This window comes from Falco peregrinus, chromosome 1, assembly GCF_023634155.1.
Source record: "Falco peregrinus isolate bFalPer1 chromosome 1, bFalPer1.pri, whole genome shotgun sequence".
NCBI lineage: Eukaryota > Metazoa > Chordata > Aves > Falconiformes > Falconidae > Falco > Falco peregrinus.
The window spans coordinates 103,898,539-103,921,603 of record NC_073721.1 but is presented as its reverse complement, the minus strand read 5'-3'; positions in this window follow the sequence as shown (position 1 = coordinate 103,921,603).

Below are 23,065 nucleotides of genomic sequence, written 5' to 3'. Positions count from 1 at the left end.
AAAAAACCCCCAACACCCAGATAAATTATATAAGCTACATCATTGATTATACACATTCTTAAAGCAAAATCCCAGGTATGCCATTTATCTATCATTTCAGCAAGCCCTCATGCGGAAAGAGACTACAGCAATACAAGGAAAGCACATGCCAATCCTGTTATCTTCAGGAAAATCTTCATATGTCATCCCCAGCCTCAAGCAACCTGCTGCATAAGTCCATCTTTAGGGCAAGCAGGTCAGTCAGGCCAGCACCCATCGTTATTGGCATTTGCAGGGCTAAAATCCTTCTGACTGATTGCACCAGCCTGACAAACCCAGGAAAAACTGGAATCAGCAGCTGAGCAGGTTTGAAGCCCTGCACGCTCAGTGTTGGCTGCACATCAGCAGCTGTTTGCACTACTTGTGAGATTTGGGTGGGCTCCAAGAAAGCAACAGCTGAATAAAATGAACTATAGACTCAGAAAAGTAGCTGCCCCAGAACTCAGTGAATCCCGTCCCATGGTGGTAGGAGCTAGAGGTTTAAGGGGAAAATAGGGCATATTTAGGGATCCTTTAACTGGGATACCCAGGGGGTAGTGATTTTACATATTAGATGAGATTGTTTTTTAGCTTGCTACTAGGAAATTATATACCCAGCCTGGTGACGCTAAATTTCTCTCTGCTACCCATGGCCTGAAGCTACGTGCTTCCTAAAGGATTTCCAAGGTAAAAGAATAATCTGGTGGCAGAGATGTTTCCGAGAGCTACAACACAGCAGGTCTAAACACAAAGATAATTTGGCAAGCCGCTATTACAGTTGTTTCACTGAAGTCACATTTAAGGACTCCAATGAGGAACCACAGCACTATTAAGCAAGTGAGATACACCAAGATTATCACCTTTGTGAAGATAATAACTACATTTAGGATTTAACAAGTAAATAGTCAGGTGGCTGGTAAGAACAGGAGTTTGCAAAGTAATAGGGTGGATGTTCATGCCTGCATGTGCTACCAAAGCCAAAAATAAACAGCAGCTCAGTCAGACATGACAACATAAGTAGATTGGTCTGTTTGTCATTTGTGGATTCAGCATGAAAACCACCTCAGGAAGATGCCAACAGTCTTCTTTTGGGATGCTGTCCATACCCAGCTCCATACTTCTGCTTCAAAATACATTTGTGCAAGTCACCTGTAGAGAAGCAATTAATCACTGCTCCACAGTTTCCCACTAGACTCCTCAACACGGCAAAAAACACTCAACAAAGCAAAAGACAGAGGAGCCCAGCAAACAGAAAGAAAACAAACAGAACAAAAATATAATCCATAATGCAGGGTTTAGGTTTGCCCTCCTCCAGACCTTGCAGCCTTCTCTGCCAGCAAGCAGCCTAGGAGCTGCTTGCCCAACCCTTCCAAGCCCCCTTGAGCCAAACTATGCTGGGTTGGCAGCCAGCCTTAAGCAGCAGACCTTCGTTAACTGGACTAATTTCACCTGAAGCAATTAAGGAGGGCTGACACAAGTCATTTCTATGGGAGGGGCAGCAAGGATAGAGGGTCCTTCAGAGACCATTCCTGTGAGGGCATGTCCACCCCTCCAAGGTGCTGGGCAGTCACAGCGACAAGCTCTCTCCTGCAAACCCTGAGTATCAGTCTGCTGTCCTCTGCCTGTGCCACCAGTGCCACTTCCTAAAGGAGACTGCTGGAACGTGAAAAATAAAACGTGGCATGTTTGGGTAATAATCTGGTGACCTTTTCAGTGGCACCAAGTCTTGCAGTAAGCACTTGCTACTGCCATACACGTGGGCCAGTAACTTCCTTTCCTCTCACTACAGCCTGCTGGGAACTGGAAATTGGTTTTGCTGGGATCAAGCAAGGCGTGGGCTAGCACTAACTGCAAATCCTGGTGCGAGTCCTTTTGATTTGTTAGGCTTAAAATAGCTCCTAATCCCCTTGTTGCAGCAAGTGTAGGGGATGAGTAAGGAATTGGACTCCCACAGAGATCAGCTAGCCTATTTTGAAGTCTGCAGCAGCGGCAACCACAGCACCGACAGGGCAACCCAGGGATGCCAGCGGTGATACACCCAACCAGCACTGGGCAAGATGTTAGCCAGTGCTACAGAATGCAGCTGTATCACCAAAATTTACTACCTCATTAGCCCTAGAAGAGGTTATTCTAAAACATAACCAGCGGGGAAGCTGTACTAAAAGGATGTCAGGGGTGTATTTTCTTTCCAGTTCTCAAAAGGGAAGAACGCTGCCTAGGAATGGTTTCAATGCTGAAATTCAGTACTTTTCCAATCTGAGGTTTGATTTATTCCTCTGTGTGTTGAGAGGTAACTGCCTAGCATAGCAGAACCAACCAAGTTTTAGTTGTTATTAGAGTGGGTTTCCCTTTAGAAATCATTTCCTAAAATGAAGCACAGCAAACTGGAGGGACAAAACTTGAGCATCATCTCAAGGAGATGGGACTGTTGTGAAGCAGAGCAGTGCTGGCAAGATTTACTAGCCATGTTGCCAGTTCCATTAGGAAAAAAAAACAAACAGGAGGAACTGTCATTGAGACAAAACCAGCTGTGTCCCCAAAGTGTTTGAAATACACTGAGGACAGCAATAATGCTCTTTTGGGACAGGGTACTGGGAGAGGGTTACTCTACATGTAGGAAACACGCTGATCTGTCTGGAGTCACCTCAGTTTCACCAGCTGATGTAAGAGCTAATTAGTAACACTAATAGAACTTGTTCCCCATATCCTCCTGGCAGAAAACCTAGTTTCTGACTCTAAACTCAGTAACCTGATTGTCCTTATTACTAATAATCATATTTCTTTACAGCAGCAATCCAGCAAGAGTGGGCGTGTGAGCCTCTAAATAAGGATCTGGCTAACACACAGAGAGAAAGGAGAGGAACTGGTGAGTAGTATTACTAGCACCACAGCAGCAAAGAGAGGGCAGAGTGAGTCCAAATAAAGCTCTTTGAAGTTCTCCAGATAGCCAAAAGTCCCAGTTTTGTCAATTCATGCCATGCTTTGCTGCAGGAATCCTTGCCCAGCTCCTTGCTGCAGTTCCCCATCCTGCTCACAGCCCAAGGCAAAGGGACAGGGAGACTTGGGGTCCTGCCGATGCTCTCTCCTGTGGGTCCAGACAGTCTCCTTGACTTACCGAAGTCCTCTACTTTGTGCTCTCTTGTGCTTTCCTATCAACTAGCCTGTGTGTTCCTAATGCTACCTCTACCTTTCCGTGCCAAACAAGCGCCATCCGTGCCAAACAAGCAGTTCATGCCCTGCTCCTGACCCATGCCAGCGGTGTTCCCAACACTGGTCTCTGCTCCTGGCAACAGACTTGTGGGCAGCACAAGTGCCTATTTGATGGAAGGAACAGGAAGGTGTTCTCCTTGGGGGAAATGTGAGGCTACACCAAACAAAGCTTAACTTCCTTTTTTTCCTTTTGGAAACTTAAATATTTGGAAGGATGGGATTACCCTGCCTAAAGTAGGATTTGAATACAAGAAAAACTGTTCAGTTTTTCAGTCCTTTTCTTTGACTCTCATTTGCACTGAGTGACTTGACACCACCAGGCATCATACTGACTCTTCTAAGAACATCTTTTCCTCCCTAATGTCGTTTCTCCCACATTTTCCATCAAGTGAGATATCACTTCAATTACCTTATTGCAGGAAGATAATAGGTTAGTCTAGCACAATCTGCCTTTTGCCATGCATCACACTGGGTTTTACCCTGGTTTTTATTTCCCGTGATGCCACTATCTTGTAGAGTACCAAGGTTGGAACAAGTAGGCTACAACCACCCACATCACTTTTCCCTTTTCCTAAATAAAAGGACTCAAGAACTTTGTTGGCTATTCTCCACTTACACTGTACCATCCCTGATTTGAGAAAAGTCATAAAAGTCCTTAGTACCAGACTTATAATTGGTGATTCACTTGGTTACCCAGTCTCTCTCTCTCAAGTCTAATTGAGCCTGAGTTGAGCAAGGTCTCCTTTCAAGTCATTATCTCTTTCTGACCCTCAATATCTGTTTTTTATTGCTGATCAGTCCCTTTTACTGCCCATATACTTCTTTACTTACTCCTAATAGTTTTTCCAAGATGGCTATTCACAGTCACTGCAAAAAAACCCCACCTTTTCCTTGTGACATAAATGTTAAGTAGTATTTGTACCTTTGGCTTCCAGAGCTCCGTGTCTCCTGCACAATGAACCCACTGCAGCTCTGCTTCACTCTTCCCTCCACAATTTCACTGCTTCACTTCATTTCTCAATGTCTGCCCTTCAAAAAACCTCTATTTGTTTCTCGCACTACTTTATTTCACCAGTTCATGTCCACCAGGTTATGTGTTTTGGCCAGTGTTTTACAGTGTTACCGTAACCAAGGTGAAATACAAAAAATTTGCCTCCCCTTGTCATTGCTTCAGTGGTTGATGAAGATATCCTCCAGCTTCCTCTCTGCAAACACCTGGCTAGTCACTAGCAGCCATGCATGGGCTCTTGTTGTCGGGTGATGCTCACCCTCTCCTTCTAGCAAGGCATAGGCAAGTGCTATCACTTGTTTTATGGTCACTAATTGCTGATTGTTGCAGAAAAATCGTCATACCAGTTTTCCCTGCATAGGCTCGTGGTGGATCATCAGCTGCTTTCATCAGTCATTCCTCGGTGTGCTCATCGCTATTAAAAACTTCCCTAAATTTCTCACCATGCACCAGACCTCTGGAGTTAACCAGCCAACCCACCACAGATTGGCCACCGGCCCACCAGCTCTTCCTGCTGCTGCTGCTGTTGCATCAGCTGAAACGTCTTACCTTGGCTGGGGAGGGCATAAAGACAAAGGGACAACAAAATAAAACACAGAAATGTCTTTCTGCCAAAACTGCCAAAACATTGTAAGACTGTGATGTGATGGGAACCATCACCTCATATACCACAGTCTGAGAGGTTGGGAAACCTTCTGCCATTAAATCAAAACTGCACACTGCAGCTAATTTTGAGACACTGGGCAATGCATGTGGTAGCTCTGAAAACGTAATCTTGCACAAAAACTGTTGCTAGGATATCCTCAGAAATCAAGCGACTGAGGGGGTGGTTTTCAGAGGAAACATTTGTTTAGTAGAGGCATGGTGGGCTGCTTAACCTCATAACCAAGATGGAGCACAACTAATAGAAAAACCACAGTTTGAGAAGAGGCTTTGGGGCAACTTCCATCATAACTTGCTGGGAATTAGGTGTGCAGCTGCCCTTCACAATACAGGAATCGCATGTCTAATTTCCAGCCTATTGCGTTAAAAGCTGCCTCCTGATTTTATATGATGCTATCTAGAAGATGTTATTTCATTTAAGCACATTCTCTTTCATCCACATGCATTTTACTGCAGTCACTATTTATTTTCTCCTAACTCATCTTCTGTATTAACATCACCTTTGCCAGGTGGAATTGAAGCAGTAATTCAATCTGAGTTAGGTTCCAGGAAGGACCTGTGCCCTGGGTGTCCACTGAGGCTTGGGAAATTGATTTCTTGGCTTGCAACAGGCACTAAATTCTCCTTATAAACCACTGAGCATTTTCTTATAAGATGTGAATGGCTGGTGTCACAGCAGGTGCAGTTTGCCTGATAAACGTAATCACTCTCAGAGTTGGACGGCATGGTCATTTGGATAGGAATCAACAAGTCAGGTTATTTGTTGGTTTTCTGAGCTCAGGCTGTGTGCTTTGGAGGCAAAGTGTGAGCAGGCAGAACAGGAAAAGCTTTTTCTTATGGCCAAGGGATGGAGGAAGGAGGAGGAGGGAAGGAAGGAAAAAGAAATCAACTATCAACTCTTTTCACATAATATTTATGAAGAATCCCACTCAGGAGATAAGTCTTTGATATGTAGGTTGCCTTACCTGGAGACTTGCAAGATGCCCAACGCTTTACAGGTTCTTTTCGAAATTCAGTTGAAGCCATCTTTATTCATGATGAGGCTCATCAAAGAGAAGCATGGGCGACCTGTCAGATAAACTGGAGTTTCCCTTTCAATATTTTGAATGTAAATATATAAAGCCAATTAAGTTTCATGGATTAATTTCCTAAACAGCTGGATAAACTGGCAGATATTGTTAGTCAGCTAAGCTTGAATGATGTGGTTTCCATTAACCGGATCTTCAAAAAAAGGCTTTTATTGTAGGAAAGACAGCTTTTGCCACCTGAGCTGAATTTTTTTTTTTCGTGTTCAGAGCAAAAGCTTATTTTTAATAGCTTATAATTCTGCTGCAAAATGTTTGGGACAACTACAGAATGAAGGTCTCATCTTCAGAGACCTGACTGGGATTTAGATTCTTAAAACTGAGAAGGATGAGTTCACTCCTGTTAATTTGAGCAACAGCAAAGTAACTCAAGAAAATAAAATTCCCTACTGAACAGCTCAAAAAATGCTCTCTGGTTACTAAAACTGAGATATGGCAAATGTTCATCCTTTGAAGAGATATAACTATTTTGAGGGTGGTACTTCCATAAAAAGACAGAAAACAATCAAAGTAAAAAATGGTTTCAGAACATGTCTGCACCTGATAGCCTCTTGGGTAACTTGTTCAAATCCCTTGGCTTGAACATTTACCAGATATATACATTTCAAGAACTGATCAATTTCCTTCTGCAATATCACTTTACATGTTAATTTCATCTTAAATCAAAATTATCTTTCCCATTTTTAAATCAACCGTTATTTTGATTTATCTGCTCATAACTGAGGATGTCAAGCTCTACTGTCCTGCAGAGATACAGAGTACCTCTGCCCAGGCTACTAGTGCCAATTTAGAAAACCTGCAACACAAGGACACATTTGTCCTACCGGGTTCAGCTCAGGAGTATCAAAAGAAAACGTTTATCTCTGAACTAGAAAGAACTAGAAACAGAGAAAGTGAGTGCACAAAGAGAAATGCCAGGGGACACCTTCTCAGGAGAGGTGGCCTGAGCTTTGCAATGCAGTGAAAGAACTAAGGCAGCTCTCTGGCTTTTAACTCTGCTTTATTGCACCTTGCCCACAAAGAGGACAAAACTCACATTTATTTCACAAATACCTTAAAATTAGTTGCAGCAACTTTTCCATGGGGAACTCAGATTCCCCCATTCTGGAAGGGCACCTGTTCACTTGTTCACCATGAGCTGGTGAAAAACCAAGCTCATGGTACAGCTCCCACCTCCCTCCCAAAGCAGCTGGGAGGTTTTTCCCTGCATTGGCATTCATCTCTCTCCACTGCTGAAAAACCAAGTGTAAACAGCCAGCTGATGGGCAAAGAGGGAAGAGACATTTCTGAGTGCTAGAAATTATCCATTGTGCCCCTGTGAGGCAGAAAAAAGTTTTCGGGGGGCAGCTTAACTGCTGATTGCCTCTAGCTTTCTGAATTAGCATTTGTTTTAATGTCCACCCTAACTCTAAACAGACACTGGTACCCTGAGTATCTCATTCTGTGCATTGCTTGCTTTGAAAGATACTGCAGTGTCATTCCTGGGAAGAAATTTAATCTTAAATTATGACTACATTACTTCAGCCACAACTCAAGATCCATGCAGACTTTTGCCTGAAAATTTCCTTGTAACTAGGAAACAATCAATATTCTGATTCATCAACAAGAAAGCCAGAAAAATCCTTCTATGTGGTATTTCTAGTCACTGGAAAACATGCACTGCAAGCTTTTAAAATATCCATAGCTATTTATCTATCTATATATTTATTTTTTTATATATATTGCTGTTAATGTTTAGGGAAAGATTCACTGATATCCCCTCGCTGCAACAGAACTTTCTCATCACTTTATGTTGCTGCAGGATTTAAAATCAATTGAAAGCCTTTGCATGAATTAGAATTATCTTCAGCACCTAATACAGTGCTTACTCCTGCCAGTTATTAAGTGATGCGATGACAGCTTGAAACAGCCATACAGCTAAAGTATTTCAGTATCTATATCTCTAAATGTTAATGATTTGAAAGGCACTTCAGATTCCTGAGCTATGTGTTTCTTAGCATTTCATAGATTTCTTTTAAATATAAATGCCAGCTGAAACTTTCCTGAGTTTATAAATCTTGATTATGAAGTACTTACTGAACTCCATAATTTAATCTCTTTTTCTGTGTTTCTTGCTGTGTTTTATTACACAGGAAAGGACACCCAGGAAACTTCAGGCTTTAGCCAGGAAAGCCTGAATACACATCATTACCAGCACAAACCCACCAAAAATCCCAAACAAACATCTTTACTGAAGGAGACAAAAAAAATTGGGACTCATAAGACTCAATACTTCTGAGAGTAAAAATTTCCAGACCCCTCTTGTTTATTGTTAACAGTCATAAAAAACTGCCATCAATGTGTTCTTTATAGAAGAGGGAATGAGAGAGGAAAGACAGGACAAGACACACCAGCATAGAGGAGGTCTCGGCCATCCCATCAAATCGTGGTTAGCTGATGAACAGCACGTGACACCGGGAGAAGGAAGGGAGGATGGGTACGTGTCACGTTCTGCCCTCTCCAGCTCTTTCAGAGGAGTTCATAATGGGCTAACTGAGGGATAGGGACTGATGTCTCCTGCATGTCAGATAGCACTAAATATGCCCATTGATGAAGATACGAAGATTACTGAACAATCAGGCAGTATCCCAAGAAATTTCCAATGTGCCCGCACAGACGTTCACCTTTTCACTGATTAGACAGCTGCTGCAGAATGAAAGATTTCTCAGCGCTGTGTGCACTTCTCAAATGCCAGGTTCAGGAAGCAAGAAGAATGCCTAGTTCTTATGTTGCAAGGCACTGAGGATGCAGTAGGGTCAGCAGTCAAGAGCGTCCTCAAAAGCAGGCATTGTAATTGTAAATTGTCATCATTGAACAGCGGTAGCTGTCTGCTCTCCTAAGGCAGCTTGATGGGGAACTCTGTGAATGTATAGCAACGAGTATGATGAATACGTGGCAGTTCAAATATAGCACTGCAGACCAGGACACCACAACAGTTGGGGTGGTGGCTACTGCAGCGCTGGACTTCTCTGTGCCCATAACAGCATGCCCCAGTATCACCGATTTGTGCTTAGGGTTAATGGGCCCTGCCAACAAAATGCCCTGTCTCTGAATCCCTGCTGCAGAGCAAATGCAATGCAGGGACTGTTGTTAAAAAAAAAAAAAAAAATTAAAAAATTAAGATCAGTTTTCAAAGTCTCCCAGTAAGAATCAGAGCTTTTTCAAAAGATTTCTGACTTGGCTGTCTGACGCACAGGGAGCACATCTGCAATTCTCAAGCCACAGCGTTTAATATTAAAATGTCATTTTATTTATTCTTCCTCTCTGATATCAAAAATGGTAACTAGGCAACATCTCAACTGCTGAGTGGACTCTAAATCTCAAGCCACTTAAATATGAGATCAAAGTGAAAAATGGCAAACAGTAATTTATAACCTGTTCTTTTTGTTTAGACCTAGCAGAGTTAACCATCCTGTCCTTACAGTCCCTATACTAAAATCTTCATATGCACAAAGACCCTCAAACATACAAATACTGCAGCAAAGAGAGAGAAAGGGAACTTGCAGGGTGGTTCATAGACCAGATGCTAATGGCTCCTCCATGGGATGGATAAACACCTGGATTCAAGGACAACCCAGTGATGGTGGCCCCAAAAGAACTGCCTGCTAATCCTTTGAACCCAAATAGCTCAACTGGGTTTTTCAATACAAGAGAGAACAGACAAGTGGCAGCAAGGGATTAGTCTACCACCATGTATGTAGGCTTTTGCAAACCCAGTGTATAGCCCAGTGCCTTGGTCATGTGAAGAGCTGCCCCTCTGCTGGAGAGGGACCGAGGCACAGGGACATTTGCCCATCCACAGGTGTCCTGCGTGTGCCACGGCTACATCTCCACCGCCAATAGAACACCCACCTCCAAATCCTGCTCCAGGGATACACATGAGCATTGCGTATGGGAATATTCAAACCACCATTTGTTGTGTGTGTTAGGCAGGACATTGACAAGGTCCAGCAGGCCAGATGGACAGGAGAAGGGGCAGGAGTTTGGGTTACATGTCTCGCCTGCAGGTTGGCCTGTTTCACTTCTGCTCTGAAATGAACTTTGACTCAAACCGTGGTTTGATTTCTTCGGGTACATCCTGTTTCATAAAGGCTTGAATAATTAACACACAAATGAGGAAAAGTGCAAAAACTTGGAGGTTCAAAACACACACACCTCCCTTCTCTACAGTGAAACCATTTAGCATGCAGCATATAGTAACACCATCTGCACTACTTTAAACACAGGTGCTCACATTTCCATTTAAGTGAGCTCCTTCCCACAAGCGGGCGAGGGGGCTGAAGCAGATTTTGTTTGCGGAGCTGTTGGAGACAACTGCTGTTAATAGATTTTATTAATAAAAGGAAAAGCAGCCGTTTGTATTTTGTCCATTTTAGCTTATAAACCAGATACCACTAGAGCTCATTTGGAGTGACAGATCAAAAATACGATGAGTTTGAGAGCGCTCCATAGGAACAGGGACAGAAAGGCAGCCATGTGAAAGACTCAAATAGCCTCCTTTGATTTCAGCAGCCTTTATGAGTGACACAATCAGCCACAGAAAACAGTTTAGTGAGAGTTTTTGTCTCCCTAAAACACAGCTGACACATGGGAATGATTTAACTTGCTAATGGAATTACTCCTGTGAGTTGATATTTTCCTCCTCTCGTGTACATATCCTGGTTGCATAACTGATAACTAATTTAGACAGGCACAGAAAGAGCTTTGCCAGGCTGCTTCCAGTGTGGTCCCTTTGAACAGCAAATACCTGCTCTGCATCAGGAAAGACATGTAAAGGATAAGGGATGGATGGCTGTGCAGAGGATGCTCATGGAAATAAACCTCTTAACCACAAGGAGGTCAGCAAGGAAAAGATTCCAAAAAAAAAAGACTGATGAGTTTTTGACAAATTAAGCCTATTACTTCTTTTGGTCATTTCCAATCACAGTAACGTGTACATTAAAGCACTTATTATCATTAATGCAATATTATGAATAAACTCTTTAGACACTATGTGGGTCACTAGCTGAATTCACCATTCACACAACAACCCTACCCTGTGCTTATAAATATCCACAAATAATTCACAAATGGAAGATTTCTCCCCCACCACCACCTACTGAGCTCATTATCAGATAAATTCTTAAGCCCATGCTTTGCCAATTAGTAGAATCTTCACCTGATTGATAGCAAATACACATAATAGCCCTCTTGCAAAGCAGCCATTCATTCAATACAGGCACAGAACTGCTCCTTGCAGAAGTTTGTGATGGCATAAAAATAACAGTTTCTTCCCCAGATAATGCACAAACACAGGAAAGGAATTCAGTTCACCAAATGGTTCACAAACCATTGTTCACAGCACAAAAGTCAATGGGACCCTAAAAAGCTGTTGTGTTGGACACCTTGAAAGCCCTGCAAATATTCCTCCCAGGTCCAGAGGGATAGCACAGAGAGGCACTAGGCAAAGGACAGGGTCAGACAGCCAATGTCCCTGCGATCAAGTTGATTCATTTTGATAGCTCGATATGAGTAGTTCTTGAAGAAATTAATTTATTTTTATTTATTTATAAGCTGCTAAAAATGCAGTCACTGTACTATCTCTGGGTACCTGAGCATCACACCACAAAAAATAACTTGCTGCCAAGTGCAACCTCCAATTAATAGCTCAAATATTAATTTAAGTCCATAATGCATGCACATATAATTTTAAACTTAGGGAAAGAAGCATGTATAATTGAAATTCTTTAGTAGTTTTCCGAAGAATTCAGTCTCAGTGCAGCAGATTCATTTGTCAGGCGAGCTGTCTTGGGGAGGTACAGCTAATATAATGAGTAACTGTTAAGGACTATAACAGCAAAGGGATCTTTTCTTTACCCTTTAAATTACTTGAGAGTGCAAAAACTGCAGAGGAGAAGCAAGGACAGGCCTTTGATCCTGCTCCAGCTCCCAAGCAGTGATCAGCAGTGCAGACAACATGAAAGACTGGAGGGTTCCCAGGGCTAATTAACTGATGGTGCCATTTCGGCCCACTTCACCTCCCTTGGTGCTTAGGCAGAGCTTTCCCACCACCCATGAGAAGAAGAGGGCAATTTTTGCCCTTTAGACCCAGCTACCCTCCCTGACTCAAACTGGCTGGCTGGGAAATCCCAGAGCAGGTAGAAATGCGTTTAGATCAAGTGACATGGAAGTCAGGGGGGAATTTCTTTCCCCAAGGCGATGGGGAAAGCCAAGAGTCAATGGCAGAGCTGGGCAGGCTCAGCCCCAGCCCCTGGGACCCCTCTCACATTCCACGGGTCTCCCACAAACTGAAAACCGTGAGCAATACCCGAGCAGGGCGCTGCTGAAATCCTACCAGTGTCGGCACATCCTTGCTGGAAAAGGTCAGGCTGCCCACGCAACCCGCTGGCATCACATCTTTAATCAGGAAGGGGGAAAATCTGTGACATTTATAAGCTATCAGTGATCCCGGCCGTCTGGGCAGGGGAGAGAGCAGCCGCTGTGCTACCACACAGAGCCAACCTTGTTTCTGCATGAACAGCACAAATTTGCTCCTTCCTTCGCCAGCGCTGTTCCCTCTGCAGCAACCGTACTGACTCAAGGCAGGTACAAGAGGACACCACCCTTCCCTCCTAAAGAAGCCTTTCTCCTTTACATTAAGATTGTAACTTTTAATGCATTAAGCTGCCAAAATGCAATTAGAACCACTAACCCTCCACACACAGGAGACAATTAAATAGTTCCGTTGCCATCGGTTAATGTAATGGGCTTCGAGCATGGCATTAAATTCAGCAAATAAAGCCACAGCATGTCTCCAGCAGGGTGCTCAGGGCAGGGTGCTCAGGGCAGACCACAGCCACGGCACAGCTGTGTATTCTGCTGTTAACTGTAGGGGGAATTATCACATAAATGCAAAATGGGGGCAATAGGGAAACACAAAGGCTAGGGGCCAGGGATTTTTTTTTTCAACCTGCTGATTGAGGTGCTATGTCTCCTACAAAAGACACGTAACCATCTCAGATGACAAATATTTATTTGAGGATCTCTCATTTGCCTATTGCGCAATAAGCCAATAAAAAAAATAATTTAAAAATACATTCAGAGACATAAACTCTTTTTTAATATGGCTGCGTTTTCTCAATACAAACAGGCACCACAAGCAAATGACTTTAACATATCCTCCTGTTGATTAAAAAATGATTTATATTGAATTACACCTTAAGGGTTGATTGGATGATGTGTTTAATCCCACTCCCTGCCCTCTTCCAGCCTAATAATATACAATATCACCTCTACGATAATGTGATCGTATTAATGGTTCCAGTACTGCCATTGTGTTTGAGAGCAATTGTTGTTAGAGGGCTTGTGCTTTCCAAGGAGATCGATATTTTTAATTCTAGTAAATGAAGAGCAGAATAAAGTTGGGTCTTGAAAGCAATATGGCACTTCCTATGGGGACATCATCCTACAAACTATTTCCCATACATATATTAAAATTGCAGTGTAATGACAAATAATCCATTTTAGCATGTTCCTGTCTACCACCAAGAGTAATATGTGAGAAGTCACTCGTTTATTCAAGTGTGCTACGGCTGTAATTATTCTTCGCTGTAATTATTTGTTCCTACTTTCCTTATGCCAGTGGGACAGGTCCCTCAAAAAGATGCTGAGCCGAAGCATGAGCATGGTGGCTTTGCTTCCACAGACCAGCCAGCCTCTGAGGGATGGGGCCAGGATGCAGGGAGGTGGCCACACACCCCAGGCTTTCAATTTTGGAAATTACCTTAGAGAAATGCACTCATTTTGCTGCTGTGGCTTCAGCCCACCTCTATTCAGAACGATTTAAAACCTTTCAGGTCACTTTGCTGTCATGGCAGAAAAATATCACAACCGTGAACTTTCTTTCCCAGACCTTCCGCCTTTTTGTATAGTCAGTGGCTGTTCCAGGTAGGCACAAAATTGTCTGGTGCATAATTCAAGCAGAAGTAAGGGGAGGGGGAGGGCAGGCTGGTGGTTACATTGGTGGTAGACAGTATAATTACGGTGTTCAGTAATGATGGAGCCCTATGTTGATAGTGCTTTTAAAAACTCATGGGAAAATGCACCTCAGGTACAAACTAGCTATCAGTATGCTTCTTTGATAGGTCCCATTTTTATTTTCAATTAATTTTCTTGCAGTAACCTCATTAATTTGTTTATAAACCGTTTTCTGTGCTTGTTTCCTATCAGCATTCACTTAAATGTCAGGCTTTTTGTTAAAATGTATTGAGTTATAGATAAACACAACTCTACATTATGTGATTGGAGAAATAATGAAAAATGAGTGTTTTATGGTTTGGAAACCATGTAAACATCATCGTGTTTTTATTGCTGGAATGGTAGTATGGAGGAAGGGTAAACCACTAAAGTCAATGCAATCTTTAATTTAAGGAGTATTTTTATGATGTTTTCTGTTAATCTTCTAAAGCTGTTTGCAGAGTATAAAAATATGTTCACTATAGAGAAGTCTTTATAGTATCAGTGATAAAATACTCTTATGTGGGTTTTGCATCCACTGCCTCGTTTGAATTTGGTAAACCTTGGTCCTTATGAGTAGAGCAATTATGACTATTATGATATTAAACTAGGAAAATATTCTGTTTAATGAACAGCGAAGAATTACAATGCATCACCGCCCTTGGGAAAAGCAATGTGTTCAGCTCACAAATAGCACTAACAGCCTCATCAACGCCAGATGTCCAATTTTCAAAAGTAGCTTCCTAAAGTCTGAGTGCAGTGCTGAGGTTTCTGCTCCAATGCAGCCCCTCGTGCCAGTAGAAAAGGGGTCCTCACTCATCAGAGAGTCTGAAAAATCCATCATATGGCTGTACCGCTGCTTCCTTCTGTTAATTGGTGTGCTCTGGATGATTCTCCTTTGTTTCACTGAAAAACAGGAGCCAAGACTTGTGTGGTTCCAGACTGGTTCCTGTCCTGTGTTTGCAGAAGGCACTTACTCCATCACCTACCGCTCTGGCATGACCACCATGACTGCCAAACCTACAGGCCTCCCAGGTATTAAACAGCAAATTAAAGCACATCAGAACCAACTTGCAAAATTCTCCTTACATCTCAGCATGTTAGAAAGGCAGGCTTAAGAAAAAAATGCATTGCTCTGCTCCTTCTCACTAGGTGCAGTATAGAGTAGAAATGGAAATGTAGGCTCCCCTTCTGCCTACCCGGGAGGAAGAAGCACACGGTCCTGCGTTTTTTTTAGGCAAGGAAAATAATAGACCTTGGAATGAACAATCCAAGCCGGTGGGAAAGCTGTTTCTAAAAGCATCGGGAAAATGTTTTTAAAATGTATGTTTTAATTCCAAAGCAAAACAGAGACACTGGTATTTTTAATGCTAAGTGTACTGAACAAATATCAAGAAATTCTTTCTCAAAATTTACTGACTTTTGAAGTCTCCTTCTCAGTGAGTCTGTTCAATGGTGCTGTTAAATCCTATCCTTCACCTACCAAAGACTACCTCACCCCAGAAGCAACAGCCTGGTTCTGCCATCACATTTCTCTCTCATGGTATCCTTCTATCATCCTTGCCCCATTTGCACGAGCTCTGTCACATTGATTTGGTATCACAGATCAAACAACAAAAGTCAAATGATGTGCCACAGCTCCTGATGGCTGTCTTAACAAGAGGGGAAAATGAAGGAGGAGAGCAGCAGGGAATGCTTGAGGAAAGAGAGACCAACGGAGAACAAAACCAATCCAGCTGTGACTCCAATCCAGACCCACGGGTCTGAACTAAGAAGAACATTTTTCCATTTTTACGGCAAAATGGTGCTTCAACACAAGGTCCAAAGGGTCAGCTTCATTCACCCTTGCTCAGCCACGCTGTGCTTGTTGCTCCTCTGTCATGAGCTGGTGTACGCCGGAGAGGGGTTGGCCAAGCTCAGAAGATAAATGAGTGCAGATAGTGCCGTTCCTGGGGAAAATTGTTCTGTGACAAATCAGGGTAATTTCTGTAGCACAAAGCTTATTTAAATCTCTTGTGGGACCCTAAGCAACACCAGATAGCCTTGCACCCAGCAGCACCCTCCAGCCACCAAGCGAGATAATGTGAGAAGTGAGGTGCCACACCATGTGGGTGGGACGGATGGATGTCACTGGCTTGTGTTCCAGGGATGGCTCCAAAATCCTCAACAAGCCCTGCAAATTCAGCATGGCCACTTCAGGGGTCACTCATCAGTTGCTTCCCCAGGGCACTGCTCCTCAGCACAAACTTGCTTTGAGGTATTTCAGCAGCTTTTCTCACATCTTACCCAGTGCATCAGTAAAGCACAAAAAAGTGTTACACATTTCTTTGGCATCTTATGACAGCCTTAGGAGTGAGGCCATTGTGGAGGTTAAGAAGTGCATCTTGAGAGGAGATGTCTTCAATCTGTAATTTTGGGACAATATTGCATCCGTGAACCTCCTGGTTTTCTTATCCACAGCACATTACTAGCTCAGGATTGTCATTTATTACTAACCCTCAGGTGCAGATAGAGGCACGTCTCTCTACACATTTGTCTTTGTGGATATAACCTGTTACTGGGATGTTTGCACATTAATCTTGAAGAAACAAAAGAAAATGGATATGAAGTCTCTGCTGGTGTCAATACAAGTTAACAAGAAAACTCCCTAGCAAGCCATGTCTCTTTCATGCTAGCGAGTTAACAAAACAAGCATCAAAGATAGTATCTGGCAAAACTCCCTGTCCCTTATATTGTGGTGTTTTACCCCTACCCAGTTCACCTATTCCATGTGTATTTTTTCTTAATCATAGTTACGTTGCCCAGCTGGCAGAGCACTGCTTCCATCAGCAGCGAGTTTGCACCTTTGCTGCGTATCATTAATAGCGGTCATCCTGCAGCCATGCAGCCCTGTAATAGGCTGTTGCCATCACTAATTACAGGCTGTACGCTTTGCCCTAAGTTTGCATGGGCTCAGCTCTGCTCTACCTGAACTTCTCCTGACCTGCCTGAAGCTTTTTCTTACTTGGTTTTTCTGTAACAGCAGTTTTTCTAATTGACCAGCTGTCTGTGCCTGATTTGTTTTACTTTTGTTTATCTTTGTATGGTACAACCACAGTTTTATATGGACAGCAGTAACAAGCAGTTATTTCAGGTAGAACAAGATATTTTTCACTAGCGCGCTGATGAGTAGAGAAATCCAGACCTGCTGTGATAGGAAAGGTTTTGAGAAGTGGGACCCAGGATGCAGCTTGGGGTGGTACCAGCACCAGATGATATGAGATGGGCACAGGCTGGCATGGGACACCCCACGCCTGCACACAGCTCACCCATGGACAGTTAAAGAAATGCAGAGCTAGAGCTACCCCCATTTCTGGGGTGATGAAGAGAACATCTCTGTTTTCTGCATTTCAGATACTCTGAAATAGTATCTAACGTGTAAAGAGCACCGCATATAATAAATTGGGATGAAATGCGGAGCTGAGGATCAATGAAGAGAGGAAAAGGTACAAAAACATGTTAATAAACATATAAAATGGACTCTTTTAAGTAGTGAGGAAGCAGAAACCATCAGCATGGGCACCCTGCCCCAGCAAAGGACAGCTGATGCTGACGCTGTGAGGCCAGCCCCAGGTGAAACCCTCAGCTGCAGCACCCAGAGGAGCAGGGGGAACATAATGCCAGGAAAAGGTGTAGAAACTACAGAGTTATGTGAGCAGCAAATTTAACTTTGCTGTTGTTGTTATTATCATTTAAAAGTTTTCAGCATATATATATTCTTTCTGTAACAAAAAAAAAAGAACCTGTGTTAATAATGATGATTCTTAGATTTGACTATTAAAATTTCAGTAAATGTTAAAAATAAAATCTGGTCTTTATGTGTAATGCTTTACTCATAAATGAGGGTTTGGGAATAGAAATACCCTGCGTGGTAACCTAACAGCTGTATTTCACACACAGCACCTATTGCCCTGCCCAGGCAGGCTCTGGAGGTGCATCCCATGAGTGATGCTGCGCATGCCCCCACCTTCCCCAGACTTTGCCAAATCCACGGGGTATTCACACCAAAGTCCACACCACTGCCAGCACCAGCAATGCAAGCAGCGCTTTGTGGGTAAGGAGGGAGTTAAAAGATGTGTTGGAGTTAGATGAGACTTCATTAAGCTCTTCCTCATCACACTATTCCATGGCTTAGAGAGAAGAGGGACTTAATACAATTCATAAATCATAATTATGGTCAGCATCTATTGGATAGAAAATCTATGGAATTACAACAACATTGACTCCCTCCACCAATTCCACTGAAATCAAATGCAATGGTGGAAAGGAATTTCACAGGCAAACTGAATCGTGCCCCTTCCAAATCAAACACTTCATTCCAGCTAACTTTTAAGCCAGAAATCCTTGGCAAACAGCCAAGAAATAATGTGCTTAAACATACAGCACACCCCATGATTGCTCAGGAATACAGGGAGCTGCTTTATCTGTAACATTATTCCCAGCACAAGTGCACAAGTAAATGCTTGCCTTTCAGTTTTAAGCAGCAAAATAAGAACACTAATGAATGCCCTTCACCCTGCACCTCGCTGTTATTTCTGAGGCTGTTTTGCACTTAACTGCGGATGGTTCTTGCTAGAAAGATGCAAACAAGAGAAATACCACATTACACCATCTGAGCAAGAATTTTCTTTGGAAGTCAACATAAATATTTCTGTTCAAACAAGCAAAACGTTTTTCTCATCCGGAAAGATTCCCCTGGGAGAAGAATTCCATTTCTAAACTTAGGAAAGCCATCGATCCTTCATCTTTCTTGAAAGAGTCAAAAGTTCATAAATGCCCCAGAACCAAACATACCCACTATGCATTTTAAAAGCATTACCCCAAACACAGAAACAGAGAAGTTCCTCTATTATAATACCTGCAATGTTTGCACAGAACCAGCTCCTGCTCTTACATTATACCTAATCTTTGTAAAGTCCCTGGCTTCAGCCACCATGTAAGTTAAATTGAGCATGAGTTTGTGTGTGCATACACATTTATGAACAAACTTCTGTTAGTCCCCAAAAATTTATAAACATCTCATTTGTATTGCAGTGGTGTGTGGCTGCTGGATCCTTTTTGCACGGTGCTGTACAACCAGATGGGCCCTAATCAATCTGTTTTTTTATTATCCAAGTATAGCAACTTGGATACAGCGAGTACTACAGACCAAGCAACAGCAGATGAATGCAAGGCAACAAAGTGCAAGGGAACAATGATATGGCATCAGTCAGGCTGGGGGGTGGTGCTCTGAGCATGTGGGTTCTTTGCTGCTGCCAAGAATTGATAAGCAGCATGGCCAGAATGATCTTCAGAGAGGGGCAGATATCCCTAAACTAGTGCAAGTCGGCTGGTGCTCTGCATTGCATTCTGGCTAGCAATTCCTGACCTGTCAAACAGTATCTTAGCAGAGAAAAAAATTTCCCTTTCACTGATGCAGTTAAGTTAGACTATTATAAAAGCCTGCAGGTTGCCTCCCTGATGCTGCTCCACCTCTGTGTCAGGTCCCTGTTTCTTGGCTAAGGGGACAGATGTAGCCTGAGCCATGAAGCTCCTCACCCAGAGCCTTGTTGTATCCAGCTGCAACAAGCCTCTGGCCAAAATCTCCTCTCCAAAACAGGAGGACAACACAGGACTTTGCAGAGATCACCCTCAAAATTTTGGCTATGGGAAATGCTATCTGCAGAAGAAAGGGCACCACTGATACAACAGATGATGAAAAGATGAAGTATCTGTTTAGCTGCTGCCTGGGAACGCTCCCAGGCAGCTCCTCCGTGTCAGCCCTGGCAGCTGCCCAGGGACCTGGCTGCACTTGACACCAAGTGCAGGAGCAAGTAAGGCAGGAGGGTGACCAAGTCCACTGTCCGGGAAAAGGTGGAGAAATCAAAAGTAACTTTAGCAGAGACCAAGAGGAACCAACAAGACAGAGGAAGGAAACTGCTGGGCCACCAAGCACATCCAGCAGAAACAGTTTAGGAGAAGGGGGTGGTGGGGGAAAGAAAGAAAGAATTTTTCAAATTGATGAGTTAAAAAATTTATTGACTTTTTTAAAAAGCTGCTGCTACCTTCCCTGAGTTTAATAGATGGCACTGAAACTGTCACGCAGCCCAGCTGGTCTGCACTGAATGAACAGCTTTTGCAAGGAGCAGAATTTGGGTTTGGTGCCAAGATGGGAGATACAACCCTGCAGAGGGTCCTGCTCCTGGAGAGATACCTTCTTCTGCTTTCAAAGGGTGTATTGACCATGAACCTGCTGGAAATGTTGTGGTCAGCAGAAGGACACATTTCTATGCTACTTCTCATACCCGGTCAGCTTTGGTGCTGTTCCTTCCCATGCCAGGCACCGCACAGAGCATCATCTCAATGCAGAGACTTTTTCTGTTTGATGCAAATTGCCAGTAAAACCATCACCCCTACCACCATGATTCTTCTTGAACTTGTGCACTAGTAAAAGCTTTCCAAAGGCTTCCAGGAAGATGTTAACAATACATACGAGTCTCCCTGTCCACAAGTGCAAGCATTTTGCATTTGTCTGCCCACCTATTCCCTTGAAATTTATCCTGGCCCAAACCTGAGCACAGCCCCAGCCGCGGAGCAGTGACTCAAGCCACAGCCACACACTCTCTAGGATATTAGTTGCAAGCAGGGAACAAGGATCAGACTTATTTTAAAGCTATTCAAGCTCATGTTCCTTAAGCAGCAAGCTAGTTGTTAAATTCAATTATTCCTCAGTCTATTTTTTTTTTTTTTTAGAATTTAATTAGCATAACTAGGCTTTCTCCCCACTTAATCTCATTTCTAAAAAGACTGGTTATCGCTAAAAGATGCCATTGGCTATGGGATTCACCCAAATCCCCAATTATATTACTCTACACCTAGGTAAATTTGAACTTGATTACATTACATAAATGCAGGATAATCCTTATATTCTTCCTGTGTTTACTTTGGGCTCTGCAGCATTGATGGTATTTTCTCCTCCTGAATTTATTCAGAATTTAAGCCAGCAGATTCCTGTGACTGAAGTGAGTCTATGAATTTAAATCTCAGGTTTCTCTTTTGTGAATAGTAAATTTACCAAGGAGTCGAGATTTGGTGAAACTGAAGCTATTTTGAACTCGGGTCAAATTGATCAGAGAGTTCAGAGTACAAATTAGCCAAGGAAACATTCTTCATGTCAAAGCTTTTTTAGGTGAAATATATTTCAGCTGAGAGTCTTAAAGAAGCACATGGACTTTAAGCAAAATACAAGAAGGGAAAATAATGCTTTATTAAGAAAATTGTTTTTAAACAGTAATGGTAAAAAAGCACTGAAATGGTTTGACAAGAATAGGTATGGAGTATTCACCACTGGAGGCATGTTAGATGTATGGGACCAGACTCAACACCCCATGGTCTCTTCCATTGCTATGATCATATCTAACATCCTACATCCCAGTGCAAAGCTCTCCTTCTGTCAGGTTCCACAGTGGTATCCATAGGGGTTTTGTATATAAACACAACCAATACGTCACCAGTTTGATTGAGACAATGGTATGGAATACCCTGGTGTTGGTCTCTATCAACACAAGTACAGCACCAGACCCTAAAGAGCAACCTAGACACTCGTTCTGTATTGTTTCCAAGGAAAATGGAGGAAAAAAGGAGGTGAAGTGAGACACCCCATGCTGTGATGGATGCCTCAGGTAGGATCTGGGGTGCCAATGTCCCCCATCACTGCACCATTAGCTCGGGTTAGCAGGTAGCAGCGCACAGTAATGCAGCTGTGGGCAATTTAACCAGAGGTGAAAAACTTTCTTCATTTCCAGTATACATGCAGCAGTCACAGGCACTCTCTCTGATAAGACCTGATGGAGCAAATGGGGAAAAAGATGCAGTGGTTCAAAATTTGCTTGTGATGGTAGCTGCTGGCGGCTGCTCTGAGAGACGCACATGATAGGGAATTCCTTTTCTGCAGACATAGCATATTCATCTAACGCTTTGTGCTTAATCAGATTTGGGCTGCTACCTTTTGATATTCTAAGAAATCAAGCCTACAATATTCCCCTGGGGATGTTCCAAACCTGTAATTAGTTTGGGGGGGTGGGAGGGAGCAGTTTGTGCACCATTTCTTGCAAACAGAGCTGAAATAGCAATTAGCTGTTCCACAGGGTGTCTGGGAGGATGCAGCAGCGATGTCCCCCCCTCCCAAGTTCATCCTCAGGGAGAGAGTCTTGAAGACATGCCACCACAAGGATCCCCATAAAGCACATGAATGAAAACATCTGGTTTGGGGTTTATTACTGACATCATTAATTTTTAAGAAAGGACACATAGGAAGGTGACAGCAAAGAAGGATGCAGTCGACTCCCCTGAGTGTAGCTATATAGCTGGTGCAAGGAGAGTTTCCCCTGTAGCCATAGGAAAACCAAAGAATTTTTTTGGTCACCACTTTTTTCACACTAAAAACTGCAGGTTCAGATACATCAAAATGTTTTGCAAACGCATATTGGTTTCTCTGAAACTTCTGCCCGGGAAGAAAGAGCAGAAGAAAAAAGAATAATAATCCAGGAAAATGTTTCATTTCCCCATCTCTTGACTGAATCAACTTTATATATATATATATATATATATATAGAGAGAGAGAGAGAGAGAGAGAAGTTTGAGCTTTGGGGTTTTTTATTTATCTTAAACAAATTCCCCTTAGTTGTTTTTTAGTTTAGGTCTTTAGGAAAACAGTAGAAATAGGAAAGGAACTGCTTGGGCTTAGCTAAATTAGGTGTTCCATTTGACCCAGTTTCGCACTGGAATCACCAAGGAACAGCAAAACTAGTTATTTCCACAGCTGGAGAGACAGAATCCCCCAAACCACCTAAAAATCAATTAAAAGATGCTGCTGACACCAAACATCGAGTAGACCAAACGTGCAAATCTGGTGACCTGCCACTGGTGGAGCCCAAATACATTTTAAAAGCAAATTTTTTTGGGTCAGATGGGCTACACAGCTCTGGGGAAATCTGATCCAAGTGCGCTGGGGATGGGTAAGGTCTCT